Raw genomic sequence first — 23923 nt, 5'->3', positions numbered from 1 at the left:
TTCTTTGATAAACACATCTTTGTCAAATCACGGGGTTCATTAGCTCTAATCTCTTTTTTTTATTAAAAACTATAAGGTTAGTTCATATACAAAAGATCTGTACTGCAACTGACATAATGGTCTAAAACGTATTTATACGTAGATTGTTAAAGAACTGTTTTTTTTTTAATAAAAATAAATGGAAGAGAATCCTATAGCAGCTGTTATCGCGCGTATAGGTTTAGAATGCATGGGAAAATGAATTAGCATATCGTCGTTTCAGCCCAAGGCACCCACTGTACTGTACACAATAAATGCGTAGTCTCTGTGTTTCGCACTAATCGGTGTAGCATAACTCCTGAAGATGCCCCGTGGAGGGATGAAACACATATTGAGTAGTTTATTAACTGTGGCAGTTGTGTAATTCGCATTGTTTGCCGCATACGCATTTATCAGCGGTCTTGCGGGCGGTGCACTTTGTTCCACGACTACCACTGCATGTGCGGAAGTGGCTAAATATTGCTCCTTTTCTACATGTAGTTTTACTTGTCACACTCGGAAGGTTTAGTCACAAAACTCGATTCTAATCTCTCTAGGCTTTTCCATTTTAAAATTGTTTTACTAATAAAGTTGAAAAGAGACTGAGCGGTTCTGGCTGTAATGATCTTGTACAAACCAAAAATTTTTAAGTAAAAAATAAAATAAAAATGTAAAATTGGAAATCACAAAATATTTTTCTTTCTATTAAGAATAATGTTGCAAAGTCAAGAGTGATATGTCCGGTGGGAAATTATTCTACTTGTTAAGACTGGCGGCGCCCGGCGTCGCGTTACCGTCTTTTTACCAGTGACATTAACAGACAGACATGTACTCTCCAAGACGTATGTAGTTTGCAAAAAGGATTTTATATTTAGAGTTGTGGCGAATAACCACATATTCAAGAAAATATTATTCAATATTTATAGCTCGCTCCGTGGCGTAACAGTAGTACTCTGATCAGAAGGTTGCGTCACTCTTGGTGAAATAATATAAACTTCTTACTACAATTGTTATTCATTTCTTGTTTTTGTATCACAGTTTATATGTTAGACGTTGTTGCATGACCACCTGAGTAAAGAAATTTATATTACAACTAGCTGATCCCGCAAACGATGTTTTGCAAAAAAATTAAAGTTTTTAATTAACAAATAAAAAATAAGGGTTAATCGTAGAGGGGTGAAAATTTATGGTTGTATGTATTCTTGTATGCTGTATCACAAAAAAAATAAAAACAAAAAATTTCGTTAAAAATATAAAAAATTTTTTTTAAGTGTGAACAACCTTTATCACTTAGGGGTATAGAAAATAGATAGTAGCCGATTCTCAGACCTACTGAATACGCATATTAAATTTGGTAAAAATCAGTCAAGCCGATTAGATGTACATATATGCTCTTTATGTAAGTTAATACAAAGACATTTTAATTTAAGGTATATACCTATTAATGACACAAAAATGATAAAAGGATTTTTTGTTTGAGGAATGTCCACACAAGAAAATATGAATATGCACCGCGTGTCCCATCATGAATGATAAACAGAAGACACCCTCATACATTCCGATCATAACCATGTAAAGTATACTTGAAATGATAGATTAAACCAAGTTATTGGCGTGAAAATGTAAATATACATTGTTATAATATCATTAATGAAGGTTATTTTCTTATTGAGCAGTGATAGCATAGATGTAGAGGATTGAGATTTGCGATGTTAGGTCGCGGGTTAGTTCCCCGGGATACAATGTTATTATTTATACTCTGTGCATTAATTATATAGGATTGCCACAGCTCATAAACAAGTTTGCAGAGAATGGACAGCAGCGCCCTCTACTTACCATTACACCACATAGCGATCGCCGAGTTACCTGCCAAGCGTGGCGATTATGGTATAATCTACCATAGATATATTTGGGGGAAGCCCCATGTGTTCTAGTGGGTGTCTATGGGCTTAAATGACGACGAAATGTATGTAGGTTCTTATTTATAAATTACAAATGAATAAACATTAGTTGCGTATGTAACACAATTTTTAATTTTAGTTTTTTGTACTATATATACAATTAAATATATCATTATTATCCACTACACTTGTTTAACGATACAAAGCAATCGACTACCAGCGACATCTATTGGCGCTATTCGAACTAACATATTATCGGAATATTTTATAGTTACATATTGTAAATATCAGATGAAAAAAAACATTATCTTTATTTAAGACTCGACTTCATTCAGCTACAAAATTTTTTATAGACAATATATATGATTTTAAACAAGGTTCCAAGTAAATTTATATCAAGTTTACGTTGTGAGATTAAAAAAAAATGTCAAATGACGTTTTTGTATCAAAGCTTACTACACTGTAAATGACTTTATACATGACAGCCTTCAGGCTTTGTAAACCTTTATATAATCGTGTAATTTTATGTTATTTAAAAGAGTATGTTACTATTACAGCTAATTCTTTTTTTTATTATATGGCCACCGCTATTGGGAGCCTCTCGTACCCCTGTTTTGTTTGGGACAGGGACTTTATTTACTATTTTTTTTTTCATGGTTTTATCTTTATTCTACACTCACTTTCATTTTTCTCAATTTCTTTTATTCTTTCCTTTTATCCTTCACAATATCTTGCAATTTTTTTTATTCTTTCATTCCGTCTTGCTTTCATCGCCTTCCTTTCCTCATCTTTTTTACTCTTAGGTGGCTAGGTACAATTTTATTTCTAATCTTTATTTTATTCTTACATTTCTATCATTATCTTTTGCTATTACAGATTTGTTTAGATTAGAATTTTTTCTTTTACATGTGTTTTATATGTGCATTTTGGTTAAAGTTTTCCTATTTGGTTTATTACAGCTAATTCGTTGTATGTTGAATAAAGAATCTTAGAGTTTGTATTTGAATTTGAATTTGAATTTATGCGAAAAGAAGTCACCGCGTGGGGCGTGGGAGATGTGGGAGATGTAATCTGCAATTGATTATTTGCAGCCTCCCTTTAATTTGAGCGTATTTTTTGGTCCCGCCGCCCCGGGGACCTCATTACGATGTCCCGTTAACAAGCTGCGTCCTCGACGTTATTTATATCGGAGATTTAAAACGTGATTCATTTTTCTTTCCCCTTCTTGTCATTATTGTTTATAATTAACTGAATATCTTGTACTTTTTATTAAACAAAGTCGCGGAAAATTCATTAGTGCTAGCGATCTATTTAATACTGTGATCAAAAAGTAAAGTGAATTTTTTAACCAAAAAAAAAAAATAATTGTAAATTCTTTATTTATTCTTCCAAATCAATTTCATCCTCTTTAAAGTAATCCCCGTTCGATAAAACGCTATTTTGACAATCGGAATAGTCTTTTACCGCTGTAACCTTCAAGATCTTCAAGTATTTCTTGAGTTTTTAACGTCTTAATATGTGTCCCAGCATTGGACTTTTGAGTTTGTTGAATAATCAGAAATCACACGGAGCCAACTCAAGCGAATACAGTGGTTTAATAAGTGATAAAATTGAAATGATTTCGATAATGATCAGTTTAAATCCTGTACATTATAGTGAAATTATTTGAGTAGTATTTATACGAAAAATTGTTTAAATTTAACGCAATATAATTCCGAGAGAGCCCAAAATACAATAACAATATTCGTTGTATCGTTCAGAAAAGGTACCGCGGTGACATCTCTTTGTTCAACTGTCGAAACTTGATTATAACAAGCCGTCAGAACCACATAGTAGCTACTGATTAATAGATACGGTTTATGTAATAATATATTAAAATATGCATGATCTACCTTGACAACATATTTTTGGAGTTGATAAAGAGTTCTTTTAGACATTAACTATATATTTTTAGTTTTGGATTACATGTTTAATTACTCACTTAATGTTTACACAAGTCGTGATAACATTTCAGGCGAGAGATATTCACAGATTCCTTAATAAGGTCAAGTTGACAGTCCGTGGAGTACACGCCAGAACCTTCCAATCTGCGCGCTGTGTGTACTGCACTGTGACTTCAACCAGCCACACAGTGGGTCACCTATTTTACTTTCGTTTTTGATATAATATGAAAGTAGTGTAAAAGTGTTTAAAATATAAATATTTGTAATTGCAATATGTGTTATTGAGATGCTTTATAAATGTATAAACAGATGACATTTGTAATACAAAATACTGCGTTAAAATGTGGTATTTGATTCGGGCTGTTGGGGTCGAAAAGTTCTCAAGCGACCAGGAGCCGATAGACGCTTGTAGGCCTCCCACTAAGTGGACCCATGACATAGTAAAGTTATCGAGAAGTTGCTGGATGCTGGTAGCGCACTTGCACACCTTGCAGTGGGCGTTTTTTTCACCTGCTGAAAATGGGAATACGATGAAAGTTTTCAGTATTACATAGATTCTCCGTGCGTGTGTACGGTCCTTTACTATCCGAAACCTGGTGGTGCTATCATAATGGTTTGTAACCACATCGATCCATCTTCCGCATCAGAGTCGCTGAAGCTAGTGGCAGGTTAGCCACTCTAAACATCTGCAACTCCGAAGACTCCGTTTCTCTTCTCCGGAGGGCCGTGCGCTGACGGGATCGTCTCCGAGATCTGTCCTCTGCTGAACACCTTCGGCCGCCTCTTTCTAGACCATGACGGTCTCACAGAAGAAGATCACGATACCATTCACTTCTATCTTAACTGTGTATAATTTCACTGTGGATTTATTATTATTTATTTCGTTGATTAAAACTGAGAGTTGCGGTCGCAGATCGCGGATTCGATTCTCGTGATAACAATTTATATATAATTCAAGGTTTTTGGATTAAATATATAGGATTGCTACTGCTTATAAACATCAGACACGAAACTCCAATATTCCATTAACAAGATATATCCTAAGAGCTTTTTAAGCTCACGTAGTTTAAAACAATAAGAGTTAAACCTACCTAAAAGTAAATTCTATGTAATTAAATAACTTATAATCCAACATACGATTCAGAGGGTTAAATATATTTAAGGCGGATTGTAAACTTTCGTTGTAAATAATATTATTTCAGAACTCTCTCTTAATGCTCATAATTTCAGATTAAATCCCATAATCCGACACGTAGCGCCAAATTCATTCTCGTAAATTGATAAGAAAAATTTCAAGTGGGTTAATTGAAATAATGGGGATATTCCATTTGCTAGAGCCAAGGCATGTCCGCACTTCGCGTTGATTCGAAAATCTTGTTTTCTTATTAAGGATATTTGAGTATTTTTCTCTTTATTATTGCAAGACTAATAAATATTTATGTTAATTTCGTAATTTATTGAAATATAATCACTATTATCAAGATAAATTTTTTTATATACAGGTGATTGATTTTATATAGCTACTTCAACACAATGACGCCTACTGCAAGAAATAGACCTTTCCTAAAGATATCTATAGGAGGATACATCATAATCGCCATTGGCAGGCAGGTTGGCGATTGCAGTGTGGTATTATGGTACGCAGAAGTTGCTGCTGCATATCCTCTGGAAACTTATTTGTGAGCAAAGGCGATACTAATAATGTAGCAAGTGTGAATTAAATATAAGATTGTATTCCGGGAATCAAACCTGCGAACTATGATCGCAAGTGTTGTAACTCTACCGCTGTGCTACCGTTGCTTAGTTAATATATATATATATATATATATATACTCAATTTTATTATATGTATTGTTATAATTTATCTTGTACATATCGCAGAAATAACTTCAATAGGGATAATTAGGAGTGACTTTGACAGTACTACTAAAACTATTTTAGTACTTATAACAAATAGAATCCAATACAACTTAGCTTTAACGTCTGGAAGGATTATAAGAGTCAAAAGGTTCGACGGAAAATTCTTTGTGAGTTGATGTGTTGTAATTAATAAAAAAATTACAATTATTTATCTTAAGTTAAATAAAACTATTTTAAACAAAAAAATTGTTTTTAAACATATGTCTATTCAACAATAATTAATTTTATTAATTATGACATTTTATGACGCAGTTATTTAGATATATATATATTTATAAAAAGATTTATTAATAAAGCTATTAATAATAAATTATATTTTCGATGGTACATGAAAATTCTTAATAGCAATAGTTCGGAAATTTTCCTAATTCTACGGAAAATAAATAATAATAAATAAAACATAAAATTTTCACTCTTCTATCTTCTCTCTTCGTGACGTGTAGAGATAGCATCAAAGAAGTCAACCTGACTCGATTAGGGAGTCGCGCGTTACACGGACTCCCTACTAGAGTCAATTTCACATCTATGAGCTTTATCATTCGCATCTTCTCTTGACTCTATGCTTTCTTCTTGCTCTTCTAATTACTTCTCTCTTCTTACACGTAGACATAGGCACAGGTTACATTGATATGACAATTGAAAAAAAAAATTAAATACTAAATATACAGAATATTTGGTTAAAAAAGTTACGGCTTTAAATATCTAAAATCTTTAAAAAATAAATAGTTTTAGAAATAATATTTAACATAATAACAATATAGTAAGAAAAAGCGTTGTTAAAATTCTGATTATTACATATTAAAATTAATTATTGTTTATTATCTGTTCGTGTAGACTTTGTACTGATAGAAGTCACTGACCTGCATAGCAATAGAAAAAATAATTAAAAGAACATATTTCAGATATGGTCTAGTAGTAGAGGACTAAGACTTGCTATTGCAGATCGTGGTTCGATTCTCGGGGTACAATCCATAATAATACACAGTTCATCAAACACATGGGGTCGCCACTGCTCACAAATAAGTTACCAAAGAGGGGCAATAGCATCCTCTGCGTAACATAATACCACACTGTGATTGACAACCCTACGAGCTGAAATTGTCGATTTTTCAGTTATAACCTTACATATGGTGGTTGGAAAACGGTGTAAATGCTTTGTAGCATTTTACTGATTAATAAGCTATATATTCAGCTCTGTAAAGATTTACACTTATGCAATCATCCCGTATATTTTTTATATAAAACTAAAAGTAAACATTCACTCCAACACCTTTGTAAATATCATACTAAGTAGCAGTTACATAGGGTGAGACACAAAAAAATCACTTGTATATATTATAAATAACATGTTGTTTTACGAATGTATTTCATTAAACATGGGAAGGAATTTAATGTTAAGGTGTAACTACAGATTTTCGAGAATATTCTACGAAATAATACTGAAAGTTATTAAAAATATGCTTCCAAGTTTAAACTATTAGAACCTTAAATAAGAAAAGGACCAATATTTAGCCACTTCCGCATATGCAGTAGTAGTCGTGCAACAAAGTGCACCGCCCGCCAGCCCGCGGATAAATGCGTATGCGGCAAACAATGCAAATCACACAACTGCCATTACTCAACACGTGTTTCACCCCTCCACGGGGCATCTTCAGGAGTTATGTTACACCGATTAGAGCCAAACACAGAGTATAGGATGGACTCCCGCAAGGTAACGCCTGATTCCATTAAATAATAGAACCTTCTCGAGTGTTTTGTTTTAATTTAATTCAGAGCGTGTTTTAGGTGAGTTACAGAAACTCTTAGGGTTTTCCTATAAAAAATCACAGTACAATAAATAAGGGCTTTATGATAGCTACTCAATGTCTGCGATGCTATTATTCGATAAGACTTTTCTTTTGGCGTTGGATGTGTGACTAGAAGCCTTGAAACTAAGTCATGAAGTCAAACTAATTGAGCTCTTGAAACATTGATTGCTAGAAGTTATTTAAACTTAATTGAACCTTATAATCTACCGTTTATAAAGCTTAAAGCTTTGTTAATTAGGCTTCGAAGGTTATATATCCGATACGATGATATAAAACATGCAACCCCTATACGAGAAAGGTTTAGTTTTCAAGTGACATTGATCGGTCAGCGACCCCTCGGCAGTTAATTAAAGGAACATCTACGGCACGTAGATAATTTGCAGAGGGTTGTTCGACCTCGTGCGATGCCGGAGCGATACCAAACTCAATTTAAATTTGAAGTGGAATTTCTAAGCGTAATGCACGGGTATATTCCACCATCCTTTGAAAAAACATCTTCCTATTTTTTAAAAAAAAAATTGTCTTTTGACACTACGAAAACTATGAGTACGTACTATTATTATCATCATGATCATTTCATCATCAGCTATAGATTTCGAATAGGACCAGTAGGAAGCGGCCTCATAGGCAAGCTTACAGTCAATCATAAGCCATGCTGAAGGCTGTTGAAGGCCTTCAGCATGGCTTATGATTTACATTTCTCTACGAAGTCGAATCAGAATTGATATTCGACTACGAAATTAAAAAAATAAGTTCCCGGTACCCTTGTGTTTAGAGGACTCCACTTTAATCCCGAGGTAGAGATGGACAGATAAGTAGAGGGAGCAAGCGTCGCCTCTCTGATGGGCGACGACAACCAGCGCCCTCTATTCATTGAGTATTATATTAAACGTGGTGCAGATCAAAAGAAATTGGAACATGCCTCAATCCTAGATCCAAAGAGTACGTACGACTGTGATAAAAATCATATAAAGAGCAATACAGGCGAATAAATAACTTTTAAATAAAGAATGGTTTTTAACTCTAATTGTAAATCTAGAAATAAAACGAGACCTAAAAATCTGAGATATGTAATATAGAATTGTGATCAGGGAATGTAGATGAGGGAAGAAAGTTGATGTGTGGAAGAAGATTTGCAAATGACGAAAGATTCACTTCTTCACGTGTTCTGAAGGATAAAAGTAAGACGGAAAAGACATTGTGAAGAATGTAACGTCCCAGCTCTACACATCGCAGGGGGAATGTGGTCCTCAATAACGGAAGTCAGTAAAAAAACCCAACATAGGTTAGTAGATTGACTAGTTGAAGTGCTAATGGAAATGTCGTATAGTAAGCAGAACAGATTGCCTCTGAGACCTGGAGGTTTTGGAATGGAGACCAGAGACCGGCCATCGCGACGAAGGATTTCCGTCTACAAGGTGGACAGACCTCCAGAAGACGCTGGATATATTATAGCAGAAGGTGGAAATCAAACTTGGATGCTATTTAATTCTTCAACTCGGCCGGTAGACGCAGAATGGGTTGACCCCCCACTAAGTAGACCGACATACTTAAAGTTACACTAAGTCACTAGATCCGGGTATCGCAAAACCAAGGCAAGTATTATCAGGTTTTTATCAGTATATATTTTTGGTATCAAAACTGTCTTTTTGTTAAGATATTTAATTAGATCCATAACAAAAAAGTAAGTGAATGCGTGCACCTACTATATTATCTACTCTTTGATAAAGATATAATTACACATGAAACGTTATCATTTTTCAGCGCTTCTCAACCTGCTCCTTGATTTATTCCTAAATATATGTTATAATATATTTCATTCAAATTTAAATGTTAATATATATTTATTAGACCATCGTGACGAAATCTTTGGGCGTTTATCAGCTGAAAAGTAAAAGAATGTCGCCTACAATAGCTTGAGATGTACCATATTATGGAAGCCTTTCATTATTTGTTAGCAATGAAATGATTATAAGGTTCTGGGATAAATGGTCTTGAAGTTGCAAGCGCAGCGAAGTACGTCCAACTTGGTCAGATGACTTTATCATATCATCGGAAGACGGTGGCTGGGAACGTTTCCCATCTGCCCATGTCCAATGGAAGGTAGAACACAAGGTAGAACTGTTCCAAAGCAATCAAAATAAAGTGAAAAAATAACATGAAAATATCACGTAAGCTAGCTTGTAACTATAGTAACGATGACTAATACTCACTACCTATTTTCAAGAAAAAGGTTAAGAACCATTTACTAGACCTATTTATCTATCTCTTAGTTCATTTCTTTTTCTTCTTGCTTCTTTCTGAGGCAAGTGCGATCGAACCAATACTGATCGATGTCAGTCAGATGTTTTTATTTATTATTGTATTATATTTATAATATGTATTAAACCTTTTTTATTATAAGTATATATGTTATATATGTATGTATATATGTTCATGTATATTTATGTTGATTTGTTTGTGAATATGTATTCTTTTGTACACGTGAACTACCCTTTATAAGTACTTTTATCTTTTCCTTACTATGGTTGTCTGTAAGAGATTGCCTTGTGTGATAAGACCGCCCATTGTACTTTTCTGTTTTGTAAAACTTATTAAACGTATCTTTTCGTATAAAGAATATTAAATAAATAAAATTAAATAAATAAATAACGATGTTGGTAAAAGATCAATTTGTTTTGCGGTGGCTGTATTCAGTTAGGGTCGAGCTTTACAAGCTCTCGTGCCGTGGTCGGTTGTCGCCTCAATTTCCGTTCGGATGAGTTTCTAACCAAGTTAGCCCCCTCCCCCCAACACAGCCTGCCCCTCGGCAATCTTTACGTAAATTGAACCCAATGTAATGATCGCCGGAATGATGAGGCTTTTGGATAAATTGTTGATTTATCTTTATTATGTGTCAAGAACTTAACTATAAAACGGTTTTGAGTGGAGGCATCTATTAATTTATGATCTAGAATTTATATAATCGAAGAATTATGCAGGGTTACTATTTATGTGTACGAAAGATTTAAACATGGGAATTTATAAGTTGTTGTATAGATACATCTCTGCTAGCATTTAAAAAGATAGTAAATGAGCACTTCCTTGGTCTCTAAAACAGGATATTGTGTTGCATTTGTTATTTATTCGCATTTATGTAATACCTTTTCCTCGTAAATATATGTATATATATACATATGTGTGTGTGTGTATAGTAATGTATGTATTTGTACGTATGTGCATCCAAAACTGCCCTCTCCTTCATGTGTCTGGTAAAGATCGCCTCGAGCGATAAGACCGCCTATTGTATCTCTATATAAATTGTTTCTTTTTTTAGTTATTATCTATGATGTACAATAAAGTGTTAATAAATAAATAAATAAAAAAATGTACACTTTATCCAAAAATCAAATGTATCGAAAATAATATACGTAATGATAATATAGTGCGACAAATCATTTTTAAAATTTTAATTTTGTAAATAATTTTCACCATCTGATCAAATAGACAATAGACGTGATTGTTTTGTCGCATTAAAATATACAAAATAAACTAGTTAACACGTTTCAAAGTGATCACTTATATGCAGGATGATCGGAAATATTTTTGTAGACAAATGAACCAATCATTCTATATAAAGCGCTAGAGCTTTATATAGAATGTAAAAAATAATGTGTCTAATTTGTCTGTCTGTACTCGATAGATTAAAAAATGATGCCTCCAGTAAACGAGGTATAGTCAAGTCCCTGGATACGGGTAGATTAAGACTGATGATGAGAGCGATGTTTGGGTGAATCATTTGCCTTGCATTTGACGTCTATATATGATGATGAAATCTTCTCGTGTCCTAAATTCTCAACATTAATTTATATAGAAACTCATTAGATAAAACGAATAAAAAAGTAACAAGAAATTTTACATTTAAAATACATTTCCGAACTGAAAAATCCTGTAGAAAAATATATTTAAAGATATCTCTACATGAGAATTTAACAGGAATTCTTCATTGAATATGAATATAGCTCCGACGGGAAAAATTTTATATGAATTTCTCGTGAAGGAATCCTTATAAGGAATGTCAAAGGCATTTATATAATGCAGTCGATTCGATTAACATACTTATATAGAAAGTTAAACAGATTGACATAATGTTTAGAAAAATACATTTCTAAGTATAGAAAAGGAGTTTTAGCAACATACTTAATTTGATTTATTTTAATATTTCTTATTTATATCCTTGTAAATAAGTTTGAGTATCAATATAAAAAAGGTTAATATAAATCGTTATTTCTTTAAATTTGTAATTGATAATGGTTAGTGGTAGAGAGCAGCTATCCTAGGTTTTGGAGTGCAGACCACAGAATGGCAAGAAGTCCACCCACAATAATGATTGCAGCCAGCTTTTAACAGGTTCTATTTGAAATTTCTGGAGGAGCTCTATTCCCAGCAGTGGAAGTCTTACAGCTAAAATGATAATGATGTTGAATGATTTACATATGTAGTGGGTCAATTAGGTTTTATTTGTTTACCCTTTAGGCTTCCTCCCTTTGTCCCTTTTTTGTCATGACTTACTTGTATTATACTATTTTTAAATTAAGACAATATTGTGAGATACGCATTTTTAATGTCTTATATTATACTTTCTTGTCACATTGTCGCAACACCAGTAATCGTGGCATTAGCATATGCCTTGAATGGTGCGTATATACCTGTTTATTTGATTTTAAAGCAAACTAATAAACACATCATAAGTGTGTTGTATTATATACGTAACTGTATTATAATACTGCGTGCATTATTGTTCGTACAAACTGATGCCAAAGATACAGGCCGCTAGCTGCTGATGCATTACGTGACCAGAGGTGATATGAAAAATAGATATCAAGACGCCATTATATATTGACATACACGATTAAGCTTCTTAGATTAGTCAGCAAGTAAGTTTAAATTTGTAATTTATTTTAAAACAATTTTAAGTTAATTGGTTTATTTTAGATCGATTCTATATTTAGATTTTTCGATATATTTACTTATAATGTCGTATGTAATTCGTTGAAGATCCTTATGTAAATAAAGACATAAATACTTTCTTATGGATTTAGGTATTTGTTTTTCTATAGAAATAACAAAAGTTGTTTACTAGTTGGGATCTATATAACTTTAGCTTGAAAAGTTTTAAAACGACTTCGCATAGTTCGCGAAAAAGAAAACATGTGTTTGTTGCAGTCGCATCGCAGACTAGAGCAGGTGTATAGTTACGTACATGCATAAATGAAATAAAAAGTATATAACACTCCCTTATTTTGTATTTTAAAATTATTACCAGTATCGTATTTATATATGAATCGGTTCATTAGCTATGGCGCTTTGATAAAAAGTGCCGAACGTTCCGCGGGGGAGTCCCGCCATCTGTTGAAGGAGAGTGGAAATAAAAATAAAAATTCCCCGAAGCTTCAAAGCGGGCGACACTGATGGAAGCCGACCGAGGTCGTAGAAGTGAAGGCGTGTATGTTCGGGGCGTTGGCGTGTGAAATGATGTACGCGAGTGCATGCTCCGGAAAATTACCAAGGGGACAGGGTGGAAGGTCTGAAGAAAAATTTACAATTCATATATATATATAAACACCAATATCACACTTTGCGTCGTGGTTACGCTCCAAAAAAACACGACGCAAATTAAAACGCCGTAAAGTGAATTAAGAATTTCTATAGCAAACCATGTAAAGATCGAAAATTTTGACATTTGCTTTTTAAATGAAACTTAACAATTTTTCATATGTATATTATATTATTAATCATGTAAATTAGTCAACAAACCAAGTTTCACATATAATAAGACATTATATAGTAAAATACTTTTAATCGTACATTTTAAAATAATAAAAGGAAGGCCTAAGACAGTTTGTGAAACTTTATTACTCGATATCAGATGATTTTAGACTAGTAAAGTCTGTTATTTAATCTGTCCTAATATTGTCTAAAAAATCGCGGAATTCAATAAGACAGTCAATTGTACTTCATGTGTTGTTATTGTAATGTTTCTAAAGTAAATAATAAATAAAAAAGTATCTACTTAATTGGTACTTTGAAAACAAATTGGCTTTTTAGTCCTATAGACGCCCTCTGCAAGGCATAGATCTTCCCTTAAGTTATGTATGAAGGGAAGTACCATAATCGCCACGTCTGGCATGCTGGTTGGCGATCGCAGTGTGGTATTAAGTAAGAAAGGGACTAATATATAGCTACTTCCACTATGTAGTTTGCTCGTAGTGGTCCGCGATGTAGTAGTGTAGTGTAGTTTCATAGCGGAAGTAGCTAGATAGTATAGTAAAAAAAAGCGTTTTAAAAATTAGGATTACTACATATTATAATAAATATTTGTCTGTCTGTCCTGTTTGTCCTTGCAGAATTTGTACTGCTAGAAGTTATTGTCCGGTTGGATTGAAATAGAATTTCAGTTCATTTTATGTTTGCAAGCAGAGATAATCATATATAATTAATGCACAAGTATGAATTATATATAAGAGTATATGTCAGGAATCGAACCCGAAATCTACAATCGCAAATGTCAGTCTATATCGCCGGGCTACCGTTGAACCGTGAACATATGTAGTCATAAGTCTGTTTTATTTCATCACATCGGAAAATATACTGTTGGTAATTAATATAGACTCAAAGAAAAAAAAAAAGAAAAAAAAACTGTTTTGCGAACGTTACTTTACGTGAGTAATGTATCGGAAACATTTACATGGTTCTCGACTACCTGCGATTTTTCTGTTAACCCTACTCGGCGACGAGCTGTTGGATCGTTTACCTAAATGCGTTGTAATAGAGTTTGTTTTCGTTCGACTGGATTTTACGGTTCGCAAGCAGGTCGTTCAAGCGACATTGATTTCTAAAGCAATGAACAAGTATTAGGTGAACTTGTTTCATATGGAGGCCGCAGCGTCGGGCTGATGTAGGTGGAAATTGGTTTGTTCAGATGATTAACTTCACACACATGTACACTGCCGCCTTACCAGCGTCTCGTCAAACTTACGTATACAGGGTGATTTCAAATACGTGTAAAAGCTGTGAACGTTTGATATTCACAGCAATAATCTACTAGCTTCTCAAATTGTCTTGAATATAGTCCGTTATTGGTCACTGTATTGATAAATATCTAGAAAAATAATCATATGTAAACAAATAATTATCAAGTAAAACAGTATACAGGGCGGTAATAAATAGATTTAAAAGCTATAAAGGGGTGAATATATAGTGAATTTGCAGTCAATTAATGTATTGTACAAGTATATACACATACACACTCTTACATATATAATAAAAGAGGTCCCCAAAAAGAATAGTTTAAAAATAGTTAAATTGATCAGGCCGTTTTCAAGATTTATAAAGAACTGGCTAGTTAAAAAAAAAAACATTTAAAAAACTTTTAAGTTAAACGGTTTTTTGATACCCATATTGTGGTGGTTGTGGAAAAATATGTACCTAGTCCGCCATATTGGAACGGCGTCCATCTTGAATTTTAAATTTTGACATAGTCATCGTGTTTTACTGGTGTAGCCTTTTCATTTGATACCCATATTGAGGCGGTTAAGGAAAAATATGTAATCTGCCATTTTGTATCGGCGACCATCTTAGATTTATAATGTTATTGATTTTATTATATTGTATTGTCATCTAAAATAAATGTGTGTACAAAATTTCAGATCAATCTGACAACGGGAAGGTGCTTAAATTTCAATTTCTAATTTTGACCCAAATAAACAAATTCCGTACGGGTCGAACTAAATAAAACCGTTTAATTAAGAATTATTTTGAAATTCGAAAATAGAACTGGTTACCAATCACATAATTACTGGAAAAAGTCCTCATAGATTAAAAAAAAAACCGGTTGAAAGCAGCCTGCATCCAAAGTCTCTCGATGACTTCAACAAGGTTTTACTTTGTGAATGGACGTCCTGAACTATACTCGCCGGTTCGTGGTCTCAAGTGTCCGAAGGCATCTGTTCTATGCGCTATGTAGCTTGAATATTGCTACTTCAATTTGCCAATCAAAGCCTAAACTATAAACTAATAAAATCTGAATAAACGAACTAAATACCTGGGGTGCAATGCTTCCGGCAACGACAGGAATTTGCACTAAAAAAAAAACGTTTCCGCCGGATATAAATCCAACTAGCGACGGTTGGAAAAAATGCAATAAAACTAATTGGATTTGAGCACGGGGCGGCGTGGACAGCGTGGGCAACGTGGGCAACGTGGGCAACGTGGGCAACGTGGGCAACGTGGGCAGCGTAGACAGCGCAGGTATAAATGCCGGGCACGAGTCGAGCAATGTAAATATTTACCGCTACGTTAATTGCCAGTTTTATTTATCTGTGGATTTTTACCAAAACGACTTTTTGTATTTTTTAAAAAAATAAAGTTTAGACCAAAAGGAAGCTTTTAAACTATCTCTTCTGCTATAAAAATTATGTGCTTTTTTTTGTTTCGGAAAGTATAATTTTAAGTCTTAGTCTTCTAAAACCAAAATTGATTTAAATATCGAATAGATAAAAATTTCAGAAAATTCCAATATCATATCATAGGTCTGCCCTGTAAATTTTCAATATGACTGGCTGTTTTTTCTTTTTTTATCATTAAGCTACCTGAAATTCTCTCTCTGAAATAATTTTTACAGTTACTTTTTATTTTGCAACTTATTTTCGTATTTACTACTTTTATGTTCATGTTTATCTGTGCTACGCGAGCTTGTATGTTTACTACTGCCTTATTTCTTTACCTAGATTTCTTATTATCAATTACTATTTATATATTGCTTATTATCTGCTTTTCCTTATCTTCTGGTTATTTATATTCCGTTTATTTATTTTCTACTATATTCTTTACATCTAAACATATTTACTAATTATATCTTTAATGTTATTAACAATATGTGTGCGTGCCATAAGGGGAACTTTAATCAGAACTTTTATTTAATCTCGGAGTTTTGGCCTGCCGCATTCACAAAGAGTTTCAGAGGAATATATTTATTTAAGATGATTTGAAATAGGTGTAAACATTTTTGATAACAAACACGCTGTACATTCACCGTTTTAAAACTTTTGAACTTATAACAAATCAAACAACAATGCTTTGATTACATTATTTGTGTTAAAAGTATTGTAATAAGTTTCAGATTACCAAGAGAACAAAGCGTAACAGTAATTGACTGAATTACGTCCTGAAGAAATTACTCCAAGATGAAAATTAGAGATCCTTTCTAAGGCAAGTTAGAAAAGTTTTAGGTTTAGGGACTTCCCCGCCGAAACTGCGAGTTAATTAGAAGTCAATTTATTGTATCCTCTACGCGCAGGCGAAGTTAACAAGAAATAAGAGAGACGATTGAGTGAACTTTAGAAATAAATTTCACTAAAATTCAAGTTGGAAACGAAAAGTTTTATGGTTATTTCACTCCAGCTGGAGAGAAAGTCTTCTTTAGTTTGTTCGTAATTGGAACTACTAGAGTACTATAGGGATCAGTAGCGCACCTAATGTGGTTGGTAATGGTCATTGGTGTCGGATATACTCGTCAGCCTGGTTTGGTTTGCCAGGCGCCACACGGACTAAGTGGTTTCGTGAACAAGGCTGCATGGTGGGTGATCACGCTGTTATAAGCGACCATTAGCGTGGACTTGCTGAGTTACCGCAGCTCGAGTATTTACTTCATCAGGCTATTGAAGCAATATGATAATAGTTACTTGTTTAGATATATGAGGATCGCCATATATACAATAGTACGTCAAACATTATTCGCTAGACCTGTCTCGCTCGCACAGTACCTATACGTAGAACTATGTGTGTTCACTCACCCACTAGTTGTGCTACGCAAAATTTATAGGCATAGCGGCAAAATAAATAAGTCTAATGACGCCCCCTGAAAACATCAGAGGGGGCCACCACCAAGAAGACCACATTCAAGATGGCCAGGACACGCCCGATCAAGAGGGCGCACCGAATAGCTACTGCCAAGAGACAGTAGCGAGAAGAAAACATCGAAGAAGAAAACGAAGACATCGTCATCATCATCATCACAGAAGAAATGAAGACGAAGACATTGACAAAGCCGACGCCGACTCCAACACCAACATCGAAGGAGGAAAGCTACAGCAACACAAGCAAGTCTCTCGCAGCGCACACACGCGCCGAGAGAGGGCAGTAGGATAGTATGTAAATATTAGCGGGTCGAAGACCCGCGAGCCCTGAGTCCGACGAAGTTGTGAAAGCCCGCAAGGCTAACAACATCATCATCATCAGAAACCAGCAAGTCTAATGAAGCAAGAGAAGTAAAAAGGCGTTAGAACAAGTCAGAAGAGAATCATAAACCAATTAGATTAGCAATATTGAATCGAGTGTTTCTTATACGTTCGACGAATTTTTACTCAGATATATTAGACTTTATAATTTTTGAAATCTGTACTATAAATAAGCATCAAATGAGATATACACTCATTTATTTAAAGCAATGATTTATATATAATGTAACTAGTAGATGCGGTAGAAATAGATCCTTACGAAAGTTTTCCTTTTTACCTTTTTGAAAGGAGATTGTTGATACTTGAATTCAAGTTCCATTACCGCAACATCGATTTAAGCTGTACAAGTAAACAGTTTAGGGCAGACAGTCGGGTCCACGACGTGAGTGTTTGTGTTCTAATTGTATTTATGTTTGTGTATTCACTCACGAGGGGTCTGAGTGCCGGACGGCTCTTAGCAGCACTGTCAAGAGTTCTACGTTTAATTTTGAAAATAGAATTCGAAGCAACTACGTTCATATATTGAAGAATAAAAACACCAATTTCTTTTGTAACATAATTTCAGCTGAAAGACGTTCACTGTTGGACATTATTACCTCCAGGTTGCCAAATAGGTTCTATTTGTCCATCTTGTGGGACAACGTATATGTATTGAAGTTAGATATAACGACACACGTATATGACAGCACTCCTAATATTACTTAATATGCCGGTTAGTTAATTATGATTCGTATTTGGATTTAGCTAATTTTATGGTGGAATAATAATAATAATCATTCACACCAGTAACTTGTTTCGATTTCTCTACTGACATAGTTTATATAAATTTTAATATTAAATTAATTCGACAGTCAATAAGAGAAAAAAATAATCGTTCAAATCGCATTTAGCTTGCGAGCCGCAGTTTTGTCATCCCTGAATATAGTGTTGGTGTACAATAAAGTGTAAATAAAAAATACAATCTTCATTATTTCAGGAATAGGACATCAACTACTAAATATAGGCCTGCAACTAATGTCTTCCAAAAACTCTACCTATCTTCTAACTTGTGGTCGGATGTCCTACGCTGCGCTTGTCGGTTCGTAGTCTCCACATAGAACCTTAAGGCTCCAGCGGTAATTTTTTAAGGCCGTTTTTGAAGACCTCTCATTGTATTAGTGTCTAGGGTGTGGGTCTTGTTCCTATTTATTGCTATCTGTACCACTTTTTTTTTCAATACCTAAAAAAATAGAGGGCGTAGATGTCGTTGCCAATCAGGGAGGCGAAGCTTGCTCCCTCTATCTTTCTTTCCACTTCAAAACTGGAATCAGAGCAGAGTACTCCAAACTGTCCACTGCTACTTCAATTTGCTAATTCGCTAATTTCCAGTCATCTACATATCCTCATTTCTGATTCTATCTCTTAGATAAATCATGATCCTTTCCAGCGGTAGAGGACAGACTTATGATCATATGCCGCGAGTTCGATTCCCGGGATACAATGTCATACAATTCACACTTTACGCATGTCTGTGGTCTCCACTCAAACGTTTAAGAACAACCAATGGATAAGTTACCTCTTCTATATAGTTCTAGAATTATTGGATCTACGATAACTTGATCAGATAAGTACGGAACAGTAAAGGGTCTGATAACATAATAGTGTGATATTTTAAGGAGTTGTATTTTAGCCTAGGCATATGTCTACTCTATTAAGAAAAAGGATATTACTAATGTATTCAGGCGTTACTTTGCGGAAGTCCATCCTAAGTAAGAAAAGGACTAATATATAGCTACTTTCGCTGTGTAGCAGTAGTCGTGCAATAAAGTGCGATTAGTGCTATTGACTCGGTGTTTGGCACTAATCGGTATAATATTCCTCCTGAGGATGCCCCGAGGAGGAGTGAAACACGTGTTAAGTGATTTAACGGTGGTAGTTGTGTAATTCGCATTTTTGCCGCATGTGCAAATTATCAGCGGGCTGGCGGGCGGTGTACTTTGCTGCACGACTACTGCTACATAGCGGAAGTAGCTACATATTAGTCATTTTCTTACTTAGGATATTAATACAAGTTTATAATGCAATTTTTGCTGAGGGAAGGAGACGAAAGTAAGGTGAGAAGAATATGTGAGGAATGAAAGAAGAAAGAATAATCTCTGTATAAATTATTATTGTTATAATATTCCTTTGTACCCAAGACAAGGGAAGTACGAGATTTCCCCAAAAATAGGAGCTATAAATGCCATATAGTACATATAGAATGTATTGAACGCACTGGATGCTCACAGAGTTTATGTCACGACAGGAGACAAGATCAGACGTGTTCGGACAAGTTTGAACAAGTTCACGTAACTTCCGATGTCGCGGAAAGTTTTAATTGTGGGGGAGCGTACAATAGCGATGTACTCATTAATTTGAAGTGTTAATGAGATTGCATTCCTTCATTTATTTTGCTCGTTATCTTGTATAAGGTTGTATTTATTGACTCCATATATCAGGCATTAGCGTTCGTGCCTTTATTTTTACAATAACAGATAATAATTCTTTTTTTCCTCAAGTTCCTGTATTTCAGTGATTTATAAGATAAGTTACTCAAATCTCTTCTTAAACTTTTTATTAACTTACATCTTAAACTATTTTAAACTAAATTTGGCTGAACCTATATATATGTGTATATAAAAATGAATGTTTGTCTGTATGTCTCTTATAGAATCATAAAATATGCATTTAATCATGTAATGATTTTTAGTAAAGTTGTTTTGCATGAACCCGCAAAGGTTTCTGAATATTTTTGACAGATGGCGCCACTGTTATTCCAATGAATTTCAAAGATGAATAGATCGCTAAATAGATAGATGGGTAAACATTTATTTAACGCCGCAACGACGCACACACATTCAAAACAATTACAAAAATAATTAAACAAATACAGAGAATGTTAATAAAACAGAATATAACAAAATAAATATTGATAATAAAGACAGATAATCAAAAAATATGTATTTTCAGTTTTGTGAAGTCATTTAATACAAAAGCGATATGAAGTTGAAATATAACAATTGGATGTAATTAACAGAGTAACTTAGATAAAAGTGCCTGCTTTCATCTTGCTCCATTGACTCTGATAAGTTATTAAGCACAACTAAGTGAAGTGGAAGCTCGTTATCAGCTTACGGCAGTAAACTTTATGACGAAATGTTAAAGGCTTTGTGTTTCTAATTTAAGCAGCGAATAACTTGAAAGATTTTCTTTAAGTTAAGTTGGTATACGATTCGGGTTAGCGGGCCATAGAAAGGACTTTCTTTTTTCTGCCGATAGACACCCTTTGCGAGATATAGACGTCTCAAAAATAATTTTATGGTGGAATATATCATAATCGCAATACTTGGCAGAAAGGTCGGCGGTAGCAGTGTTGTGTTATGGTAAGCAGAGGACGCTGCTGCCCATGCTCGGGAAATTTGTTTGTAAATAGCAATAGTCGAAATGAAGGAATATACAAGAAAGGGACTTATATATAGCTACTTCCGCTATGTAGCAGTAGTCGTGCAATAAAGTGCACCGTCCGCCAGCCCGCTTATAAATGCGTATGCGGCAAACAATGCGAATTACACAACTGCCACCGCTAAATTACTTAACACGTGTTTCACTCCTCCATGGGACATGCTCAAGAGTAATGTTACACCGATTAGTGCCAAACACCGAGTCACCAATACGGCAGTGGGCTGGCGGGCGATGCACTTTTTTGCACCACTACTGCTACATAGCGGAAGTAGCTATATTTTAGTTCTTTTCTTACTTCTACTATTAAAGGAATATATGATGCACTAAGTGTGAATTACCAGGGTGAATCAAAAAGTTCTTAGAAGTGCATATATATGAAACCTTTTTGGATCAAGTTCGATATTCAAATTAAAGAGTGTCTATCACACTATATTTATGCAGACTGTCACTTGTTTTTGTCAGTTCGTTCGCATGTAATAAATTTTTTTTGTGCAACGAGTTGCTAAAAAGTCAAAATTATGGATAAAAGTGAGTTACGTGCGGTGATAAAATATCTCAGTTTGAAAAAAATGTCTACTAAGGAAATTTTTTTGGACATTCAGCAGACATTAGGGGGTGATGCTGTACCTTATTCTACGGTTGCGTACTGGGTGGCTGAATTTAAAAGAGGTAGATCAAGCTGTAAAGATGACCCGCGTTCTGGGCGGCCTTCAACCTCCGTTACAAAAGAAAATGTCAAAAAGGTTGAGAATCTGGTTTTGGAAGACAGAAGAATGACTATAAAACATATAGCTGAGATCCTAAAGATATCTTTTGGTAGCGTTCAATCCATTTTAATTGATTCACTGGGGTTCAAAAAAGTGTCTGCAAGATGGGTGCCACGAATGTTAACCGACGAAAACAAAAAGCGACGTTTGGAAATTTCCAAGCTTAATCTCGAAATGTTCCAGCGTGATTCGGATAATTTTTGCCGTCGTCTTGTCACCATGGATGAAACGTAGGTCCACCATTTTGATCCTGAAACTAAAAGACAAAGCATGTCTTGGAAACGACCATCCTCTCCATCCATTAAGAAATTTCGAGTTGCTCCTACCGCTGGCAAAGTTATGGCCTCTGTGTTCTGGGATAGTGAAGGAATCCTTTTTATTGATTACATGCCAAAAGGCCAGACGATTACTGGACCCTATTATGCAAATTTAATCCCGAAAGTGCGTGAAGCGATTAAAGAAAAACGTCGTGGAAAACTGTCGTTGGGCGTGTTGTTCCTTCAAGATAACGCTCCTGCTCATCGATCGGAAGTTGCGCTCAACGCAATCCGCTGTGCTGGCTTCAATCTTCTTGACCACCCACCATATTCTCCGGACTTAGCCCCAAGTGATTTTCACTTATTTCCAAAATTAAAAGAGGAAATTCGTGGAACAAAATTTCACGATAATGACGCGGTTATAGCTGCCGTAGAGGACTATTTCGAGAGTCAAGAAAATAATTTTTTTTCACAAGGAATAAGGAAGTTAGAAACGCGTTATTCTAAATGCATTGCATTGGAGGGAGATTATGTAGAAAAATAAAATATTATTATTTAAATCTTTGCATGTTTTAATATTGATTCCAAGAATTTTTTGATTCACCCTCGTATATAAGATTATCCGAAGAATAGAAACCGAAACATACGATCGGAAGTCTCTACCGCTGGACTAATACTGGAAAGGACCATGCTTGGGATTTCTCTACGAGATAGAATTAGAAGTGAGGATATGCACAGTTTGGCAGCAAGTTGAAGTGCTAGTGCGCAGTTTGGCAGACATCGCTCTGATTCTGAATGAGAAGAAAAATAGAGGGAGTAAGCATCGCCAAGATAATGGACGACGATAATAAAAAATGTGGTACAAGTTATAATAAATAGGAACAAGACCCAACCCTAGACATTAACACAACGAAACGTCCTCAAAGACGGGGGCCTTAAAAATGGCCGCTGAGGTCTTCAGGTTCTGGAATAGAGACTGGCAAGCGAGGCTTAGAACTGCTCACAAGTTGGACATATGACTTAGGTAGGATTATTGGAAAACGTTAGTTGCAGGCCTATATTTAGTGAATGTCCTATTGTTAAAATGATGATGACTTTTATTTATTTATTCACACTTTATTGTAAACCAACTCTTTATACACAAAAGAATAAAAAGTAAATGTAAAAAATGTAACATAGATAATAACTAAAAAAAAGGAAATAATTTTTATAAAAGTACAAGAGGCGGTCTTATAGCTCGAGGCGATCTCTGCCAGAAAACTTTTACTTTGACTTGACAGACTTTTACATAAATATAGTAGAACCGACCTCTCCTACATGTCTCTCATGTATGGTATATACCTCATCTAAAGGTTGTATGGTAGAGATCGCCTTGAGCGATAAGATCGCTTCTTGTTCCTCTGTATGAATTGTTTCTTTCTTTTTAATTATTATCTGTGGTGTACCCAAAAGCGTAAATAAATAAAAAGAATCAATAGAACGAACAGGATGATCATGATGATGAGCCAGAACGGGACAGGATCCTCAGCGGAGACGTAAACGACCAGAGAGT

General features: G+C 34.6%; 1 protein-coding gene across 2 annotated transcripts in view; it reads right to left on the bottom strand.

Moving 5' to 3' along the window:
• The window catches only part of cpx (complexin), a 284362-nt gene that overhangs the window by 4624 nt on the left and 255815 nt on the right, over window positions 1-23923 (bottom strand). The window lies entirely within an intron of this gene.

Source organism: Battus philenor, unplaced genomic scaffold (genome assembly GCF_028537555.1).
Source record: "Battus philenor isolate CCGP_79_NKW_IND1 unplaced genomic scaffold, ilBatPhil1.0.hap1 SCAF_28, whole genome shotgun sequence".
NCBI lineage: Eukaryota > Metazoa > Arthropoda > Insecta > Lepidoptera > Papilionidae > Battus > Battus philenor.
This window is presented reverse-complemented; position numbering and strand designations above follow the sequence as displayed.